The following is a 9,521-nucleotide window of genomic DNA, read 5'->3' on the forward strand; positions in this document are numbered from 1 at the left end:
TGAGAAGGGCCTTTTCCATATGAGTTGGATCTTCGCCCCAGTTTTGATTCCAACGGTGATTTTTACAGTTGGTATGACTGAAGGTAATACATCCTTGTGCCCAGTCTATGTAGGGATTGTGATCACATAGCCATTTGCTGCCTAGAATTAACGGGTACTTGGCAGTAGAGCTGATGACAAAGGACCTCTTCTCCCAATGTTGTCCCATGCCTGTGATCACTGGGAGGGTTTCAGTTGTGACAGGATTCATGTTGGTACCATCCATTTGCTCAAAGATTACTGGATTTTGTAGATCCCGAGTTGGTAAGACTAGTCCATTGACTAGAGCTGGGGCAATGATGTCTCTTGAGCAGCCCGAGTCAATAAGAGCTTGCACCCGAATGTGCATTTTCCTCTCTGGGTTGATTAGAGTCACTGGCATGAATAAGATGGACCCAGGCGGCCGGTTCCGTGCAGGGACGGGCTTAGGGCGGATCTGTCGTTTGGGCCCTTTTACGACAGATCCATCTCGTTTCCCGACTGGGGACTTTCTGGATTGACTTCTGCGGTTGGGGAAGCGGGATCGTATTCCATAACCTCTTCCGCTTCCAGCCCTCTCTCTGAGGCTGGCCTTTGGGAAACGCCGCGGCCTCTATTCGCTCGTGGTGCTGGAATCGGGCGTTGGAGCGTAGGAAACGGAGCAAGGGTTGGGCGCCGTAATTGAAGCGGAGGTCTTTGCACAGGCCGGTAGGGGCATTGCGCTGCAAAGTGACCCGCCTGTCCGCATTGCAAACACAGCCCTTGTTGCCATCTAGCATCTCTCGCTCCACGGGTGGCGTAGCTAGCTCCCCGTGCTCCCCTCTGTAAGGTCAATGGTCTTCTTTGTCCCGTTTGTTGTTGTTGTTCAACCAAACGGACTTCCAAAATGCGATTCTCCACTTCGCAAACAAGTTGTATCCAACCTAACAGCGTGGGGGGATTGTCTTGCATGAGGGCTCTGTCCAAAAGTCTCGGGTTAAGTCCTTGTTTGAACAGAATAATCTTGGTGGACTCCTCACACCTAGGGCACTTGGCTGCTAATTGCCGGAATTTTGTGACATAGTCTCTTGCTGACATGCTGCCTTGTTTGATGGCTTGCAATTCTGTTCGGGCCCGGGTTTCTTCTAAGGGGTCTTCATATTGCGCTCGGATAGCATCCACTAACCCCTGGAGAGTATCAAGTTCTGGGGCCCCAACATTGTATAGTCCTACATACCAATCTGCTGCCTTGCCCTGTAAACGAGATCCAAGATGTTCGATTTGACTGGCCTCACTGCCGAAAAGGTGCCCCCACTGGTTGAAAAACTGTACCACTTGCACCAAGAAAAATCCCAGTTTGGAGGGATCTCCATCGAAGGTGGCTTCCAGCTTCACCCAGCCCATCGGGAGTTCTTGTCTCGGAGCAGGCGCTGGGTAGAAGTCCATCGGCAGTCTTAGTTGCGCCTGGGGCGCGGGAGGAGGTAACTGGAGTCTCGGTCGGGGCAACGGTGCCGGCTGTACTGGCGGCGGTTGAACCGGCGGTGCCGGCGGAGGTTGCCGTGGTTGAGCTGCCAGGGTTGGTCTCGGTTGGGCCGGAGGCTGCAGTGGCGGGCGCGCAGGGGGCGGCAGTCTTGGTCTGGCTGGTAACACGGGAGGCGTTGGCAGTAGCTGTCGAGGTGGAGGAGGCTGGTGTGGTTGAGTGGAGATCGGCCGCTGAGGAGGGGGTTGGAGGTGTCGTAGTGGTGCAGGCCCTCCCGGTTGATTCGGGGGTGGTAAGACGGGCTGGTCCTGGGGCTGCTGCAACGGTATGAGCTGCGGTCGGAGTGAGAGGGGCCGCAGCGGCGAGGGTCGGACAGGTGGAAGGCCGCGCGGGCTTGCCCCTCCGGGCGTTGTTATTCTGGGAAGCAACGGCTGGCCTCGTGGCGCTGGTGGACCGTCTCCCGAAGGTTGCCCGATGGGGACAGTTTCTCGCGGTTGACGAGGGGCTCCCTCCTCGGATGGAGCCGCGTGTGCTCCCGCTTGGTCCGGCCGGACCGTTATAGGAGAAGTATGGGGGGGTATCACCGGTGTATCACTTGGCTTTTCTTCCCCTTCCGTAGGCCTCTCAACGGGAGTCTCGTCTGGCGGCACATCCCCTCCCGAGTTAGGAGGTTCGGTGGGGGTCTCTCCGGGTGGCTCAACCGGGTTATCCCTTCTCGGTGGAATTTCCTGCTGTGTGGGAAGTTCCTTGGGTTGTTCTCCCGATTCACCAGGGTAGGTGCCCCCCTCGCCGGTAGGTGACGACCGCTGCTGGACTTCCTCCACCGGATAGGAGATGACACTTTGGAGGGTAGCTATCTGTATCGCCATCTCTTCAGGAGACAGTCTTTCTCCTGCTCCCATTGCCAAAATTAAATGAATGGCATGAGCCAAACTTTCTTCCATATCCATCAGTTTAGCTTCTAACTGTTGCATTCGACTTGGCCCCGGTTGCTCGCTTATGGAACCTTCATTCGTTGCACTCACCGGGGAAAAGGGGCCCCAAGGAGGAGGGTCCCCTTGGACGACTCGCGATCTCGCGGCTAGAATTCCCTTGGCCATACCCGTCACGGCCGAGATGCTGGTATCTACCGCATAGGTGCGACCTTGTATCTGCTCCCAACTTTGTTCAGAGACCTCCGTTGGCTCTTTCCACGGAGCAAGTTCGGAGTAATCCCAACTCAGGGCGCCGCGGCGAGACGTGTCCCCCTCCGTCTGCTCGAACGTCCTGTTCCAATATCGCCATGGTTGGCTGCTATCTAGCTCAGGGACGGTTTCTAGGCTTCGGCGTCCGTCCATCGAAACTCGTGGATGGAGTCCACCTGCCCGACGCTCTCTCGTTTCTCGGGGTCTGGCTCCCCACTCCGACGGGGTGGGTACCGAGATCAAGGGGAGAGCGGTTGCTTTCGGCCTTGCCCCGAGGTCGCCTTCGGTCTCGTCCCGAGTACTGAGGTCGATGAGAGGCGGGGTGGAAGTGGAGGCTCCGGTTCCGTTCCCGGCTGCTCCCAGCTCCTGGGAGTCTTGGGCTTGCACAGGTTGACTGTCGGGAGACGCATACGGATCAAACAAAGGATCCCTGTCCGGGACAACCTTGGATTCCGCTGGGCCCGACTCAGACATGATTGGTAACAAAATGTCAGACTGTGGCTAAATAAGGCGCTCACTACAGGGTTCCCTTTAGAAGCAAACACAAGTCCATTGTTTGAAAAAGGAAACTTTACTGCAGAAAAGGTCCATTATAGTCCACTGTCCTGAATAGGAGACTCAGGATGGTACATGATCATTGTTACCAATGAAGAGCAAGCATAAGGTACAGAGTAACAATACCCATCTGGATCAGCCTCCCCCCACAGTTCTCAAAACAACATCTCTCAGTCCTGGGAAGCTGCTCTCCTTCAAGGCCAATGCTTGGTGGAACGGTGTTAGACAAAACAGTCTCCTCCGGTGGGAATGCTGCCTGGGAACTGGTGCACCTGGGAAGAAAACACTCAAACACTAGAAGCATTAGAAAATGGAGTCAGTACAGTTTAGATATACACTGGACCTGACATAGTTAAGATACCTACACCAGAAAAGGATAAACTTAAGGTATTGAGAGAACAATACCTTAGAATGAAAGAAGAAGAGAAACGTTTGGCCAGAGAATGTGATGAGAAGACGTCATACAGTTTTGACTTGTATTCAAGGCGAGATGATATTGAGGGTGAGTTGAAGAATTCTACGGACCCTGATGAGCGGGCCGAACTGATGAATGAGTGGAAGGAGGTGGATGCATTGATGCAAATGGATGGAGATACAAAGTCTTTAGCATACGAACTGAGTGTGGCTTGTCGTGAGGAACTGAAGCGGTTAGTGCAAGCATATGACCGACAGGAGGAGAGGGCGGCTCAGGAAGAGGCAGCTCAATACCTTGCGCAGAAGAGGATGCGGGTATCCCCAGAGGGTCACCTAGAAAAGAAGAGGATGAGAAATCGGATGACTCAGTCTCCAGTGCCATCTAAGCAAAATGAGTCACCGGTACCCTCTACAACGGGAACAGATACTGATATGGAAACAGACGGGGAAGTTAAAAATACATCAAGAAATACGAGGGAGGCGAATCTGTTGGACGCCTGGCAAAAAGTAAAGCTGCAACCGATGTCCAAAGCCTTTGACATCCTGGTTCCCAAAGAGATGCAGAAAATAGATCTAGCCAAGTTTTGGGCCTTTCTGGTAGGTCACATGGCTTTGCCTATAGTGGACACTGTGACGTTGAAGAAGAAGAGCAAAGATGTTATGATTGGTATGCTGGACAAGCAGAGAACAGTGCTTGTGGACTGTTTGACCGGGAAGATAGAACCCGAGCCTCCAGCTTTGGAGAAAGCTGCTTACGCTAAATCTCTGTGAAAGTTGTTGATAGGTTTGTTATTGGTCGGAAAGGTCGTACGTCTACGGAAACCTATCCCGATTGGCTGTCTGAAGAAGGACTTAAGGATACTTTGCGGATTTTTCAGACGTATGCGGAGGAAAGCGTACAGGAGGAGTTTGCGGGCATTTACGACTGTCCCGATGATGAAAACTCTGAACTTACTTATGAGGACTGGGCGGCCTGGTGCGAGCAGGCTTTCTACTGGATCGACGTTCGAATTCGGAGGATGGATCGGGCGATGGAACCCACGGGAACAGGAAACAAGACTGGAGAAATGGGCCCATCTGAAGGGAAGGCCGCGGTAAAGACGGATGGTCCGGCGGTCGTTCCGTCACAAGCCCAGATGACCACGATGACTGAGATACAAGAGGCCCAGATTGGAAATCAGGGAGACTCTGGTTTACAGGGTCTCCCGGAAACGGGTGAGGTTTTAGTTGCCGTTTCCTTGCCCAGAATCAGCAAGACGCTTTTTACTGAAAAGGGCGGGGGAGGTCAGGGTGGGAGGGGAAGTGGAACGGACGTTGAGGAGACTAGTGAGGATGATGGGGGTTTGTCAGGGGTGGAGTCTGCTCCTGCCTCAGATGGGGAACTGGAGGGTATTCCAGCTTTGGAAGATGAACAAAGGGGAGGGAAACAAGATTGGGAAGTGGAAGGACTAGTCCTTGGGAAGACAGGTGTGCAAGAGTTTCCTGAGGGAGAGTATGCAGAGAGAACAGAAGGACTAGATATTCAAAGCAATGAAGGAGAAGGTGGGTGTGACAGGGAAGAAAGGAGGGAAATACAAAAAGTGGGGGTACCGGGGTTGACAGAGGCACAACCCCCTCGAGGGGTAGTAGATAGGGAAGATACTGGGCCTGCGGGCGTTTTTGCTTTCTCTCTTACAGTTGAGCCTCGGTTGTCACAGACAGAGGCGGGAGGGAACAGAATTTTGGATGGAGTGGCTCCTGACCAAAAGGGACTAAATGGAGCAATTTCTACTCACGATGAGAGGAACCAAAATAGGATTGCTGATTCTGTGACTACTCCTCTTGGGACTGCTGCTTCTGGGACTGCTGCTTCTGGGACGTTTGCTCCTTTGATTTTGGAAGATGTTGAAAGGACAAATACGATGGGACTGCACGGGACTCGTTCGGGGAAGATAACGGCAATGGACCTTAGTTCTACTGCATTATTTTCTGTAAGTAAACTCCATGTGGACCTGCCTGCAAGACCTCTGGGAGCCTTGCAGAAAGAATCTCCTGTGAATAAGGTGAATAATGTTACAAACGGCACAAAGGCTGGGGAGGGATTGAGTATAGGGTCAACTACGACTACTGCAGATGATTTGAACCCCCAGGCAGTTCCAAACACATCAGGTAAAAGCTCTGTGTTAGCCTCAGGGTCGTCTTATGCCCAAATGCTTAAGGGCCCAGCAGGGAAACAAAAATGGACAACGGGACCAAGGGGAGGAGAGAATATCGGGGAGACTCTTAGACGTCGGGTAGATTTTGAAAAGGAGAAATTGGAGGATGAGGAATTCCTGGAAGAGTTCTTTAATAGGAGGGAACAAGAAGAGTCTGAATTTGATCCTAGGCAGAGATTCGTGGTTCGGTTTAGATATAAAGGAACAGACCCTACAAAATTGACAGAGGAATACATGATGGATGCTCTGCTAGAATGTTTAAAAGTTTCCCCCCAGGACATACTAGCTGTTCTTATGCCCCCTGGACTGAAAGAAACAGACGTATGTTTTGTGACTGAGCGGGCTTATCAATATTTCTGGCAAGTACTTAAGGCGTTCCAAAAATCTGAGAGGAATCCCTTTTCTGACTTTGATGTGGTGCCCCTATTTAGAGGCGAGTCGAGAGTTCTCACTTTTGCCTTCCGGACCACTAGCATTCCGGAGGAGGATGTTGAGCGATGGCTAGAGAGACATTGCAAGGTGTTGCTACCCCCCCGGAAAGCCATGAATGCGTGGAATGTGTGGAAAGGGGAGTATAAGGCAGTCGTGTCATTACAGAGGGACCACCGTAGCAACATCAGGCACGTTCCAAAGTACTTTTACTTAGGGGGTGACAGAGGTGTAACGAGATATAGTGGGCAGCCTCCTGCTTGTTTCCAGTGTGGAGGTTTTGATCACATTCGACAATATTGCACGTCGTCTTTGTGTGCCGCTTGCGGAAGGAGGGGCCACGATTCAATCCGCTGTACTTACGAGGTTACCTGTAATTTGTGTGGTGGGGAGGGACATACTTATTTACTGTGTCCAGATGCCTATTATAACCGGGCTTACCCTGAGGCTTACGAAAAACTTAGGCTGGCCCATGTCCATAAACGTAAGTCCCCTCGGGATACAGCTACTGAGGAGGAGAGACCCTCTGTGAATCAGGAAAGCACAATGCAAAAACAGAGGCAGGATGACGGGGAGGAGGGAGGATGGACACAGGTGAGAGGATCATCCCGAGGTAAGGTGAGGAGAGGGATATACTCTGTTACCCAGAAGTTAGCACCTAATAACAGAAATAGATTTGGAATACTGGGAGAGTGCGAGGAGATGGAGACTGAGTCACAAGCAGAAGGAGGAGGAGGTGGTGAGATTCAGACGGTGAGGCCCAAAGCTAGAAGAGAGACAAAAAGGGAGACAAAAAGGGAGGCTCAGATTGAGGCAAAGAAGTCACTTTTCCGTACCATGGAGGATATGAGTGAGAAGGAACTCGAGGTGTGGCGTAATGAGACTAAGGAGAAGTTGGAGGGAGTGACTCAGAAGCTTCGGCAGTGGGAGGAATCTGGAGGGTCTCAGGAGGAAGGAAAGAGGATGAAGGACAAACAGGAATTTTGGAGGGATGAGATCAATTTTTTAGCATGTGAAATAGAAAAAAGAATGGAACGTAGGGCGAGAGAAGGTGAATCTTCACAGACACAGGAAGTGGATTTGGAGATGGTAGTAGAGGAACAGGGGGAGGAACAGAAAAGAGGTGGAAACAAGGGACAAAGTAAAGACAAGAAACCAAGTAAAGGAGAGGAAAGAGAGCAAAGAGGTGCCTCAGCAGTGTCGTCCCGGGAGTCTTCCCCCTCTGTTAATTTACAAAAGGACTATACGGTGAAGTTCGGACCCTCGCCTCCCCCCTGTAAGACAGGGGAACCCCTTGGTAACCCCCCTGGAACTTAACTTTAACTTTTACCCTTTACTCCTTTAAGTTAGGCCACACCTGCTATGATTTAGTAGGGGGTGGAAATAAAGAGACAGAAGCAGAAAATACATTTGAAGTAAAGTAAGTTTATTCTTACGAGTGTTGAAGTCTTCATGTACTTTCATTATGTACCTTGTTTTTCTTCAGTACTGTTTTCTTCATTACTGCATTCTTCGTTACTGTAACGTTCAAATTTCAAAGTGTAAAGTGCAAAGTGCAAAGTTTTAATGTTCTTTATTGGTTTTTATTGTTCTTTAATGTTCTTGATTGTTCTTTAAAGCCTTTTCTTGTGTGTATGTAGAATGGTATTTATAAATAAAAAATCTATTTTCGTAAAAAAAAAAATCTATTTTCCTAACCCTAACCCTAACCCTAACCCTACCCACCTTGAATAGCAGACGTGCGATCAAGGAGCTCTCACTTCCTGGTTTGGATTTTGCCTTTTTTTACCTATTATATCTCTGACAAAAATTTCAATTTTGGTCAGACTTTGTTCCTAAGGGTACCCCCATCAGGGGGTGCGAATATGGAGGCCCCCCCTCCTGGGGGGGACCCCCAAATTGAGATCGAATTTTTGCCTATAGAAGACAATGGAGACAATGGAGACCATGCTTCCCAGCATGGCCTACAAGGAAAAGGCTTCCAACTTCATCTGCTGCCATCCGCTTTGGGAGTCGTGCCTTCTGACGTCACGGACAGTAAGGATGTTCAAGGGCCCCTGGGGAATATGGACCGGACACCCATTTTGGGTTTTGACCCCTCCCAGAAGACCCCTGCCGCTTTAAAGGAGGATTCCTTTTCCCTATTGCTTTCAATGGAACAAGCAACAGGAGAGGCAGCTATAACCTTACAGGGGTCTGGGGATGACCTGGCCCTGGACGTGGTGGGTGAGACTTTGAAGGACACCTTTACTCCGGAGGAGACCCAGAGCATTCGGAAACCGTTACACGTGGCCCTACTCTTGAGGAGACCTTTTCTTCTAAGAACGCCCTGGACTCTGGGAAGGCTGTTACACATGTCCTTACTCGTGAGGAGACTTTTGCTCCTATGCAAGGCCTGAATGTGGGGGAGACTGTTACATGTGTCCTTACTCACGAGGAGACCTCTGCGCCTAAGCAAAACTTGAATGCTGGGGAGACCGTTACACTTTGCCTTACTCACGAGGAGACCTTCAATCCTATTCAAATCCTGAATATTGGGGAGGCTGTTACACATGTCCTTACTCATGAGGAGACCTTTGCTCCTATGCAAATCCTGAATGCTAGGGAGGTGCTTACACGTGTCCTTACTCACGAGGAGACCTTTACTCCTATGCAAATCCTGAATGCTGGGAAGGCTGTTACACATGTCCTTACTCACGAGGAGACCTTTGCTCCTACGAAAACCCTGAATGCTGGAGACGCTGTTACACATGTACTTACTCATGAGGAGACCTTTATAACTCAGGAGGCCCAGAAGACTGAGAACTTTATTACACAGGTCCTTACTCCCGAGGAGACCTCTACTCCCATTCCTGATTCTGACGCACCAGTGTGCTGTGATGTGATGGACCCGCTTGCTGACCCAGACGTTGACACGGCTGAACCAGATATGCAATCTATTAAAAGCTGAGATAGACTTCCGATAACAGCTGCTGTGGAAATGGAGAAACAAGGACAGGCCCTTAAACAGACAGGGGGCCCCTCCCACAGCACCAAATTTCAGGAAGACATGCGGCAGTCAAGACTCTGCCCCGACCAAGGGAGTGAAGTTGAATTTATTCTTACCTCTGACTCCGACCTCGATCTTGGCCGTGTTTCCCGGGTTGACTCTATTGATGTCGCTGTTATCCAACGCCAAAGAGCAGCTTATAAACAATCAAAGGATTCCTTTGTCCTGGGAAAGGGGGATGATTTTTCTCAGTGGCGTATGGACCGTTATCTTGACGA

The sequence above is a fragment of the Eublepharis macularius genome, chromosome 2 (genome assembly GCF_028583425.1).
Source record: "Eublepharis macularius isolate TG4126 chromosome 2, MPM_Emac_v1.0, whole genome shotgun sequence".
NCBI lineage: Eukaryota > Metazoa > Chordata > Lepidosauria > Squamata > Eublepharidae > Eublepharis > Eublepharis macularius.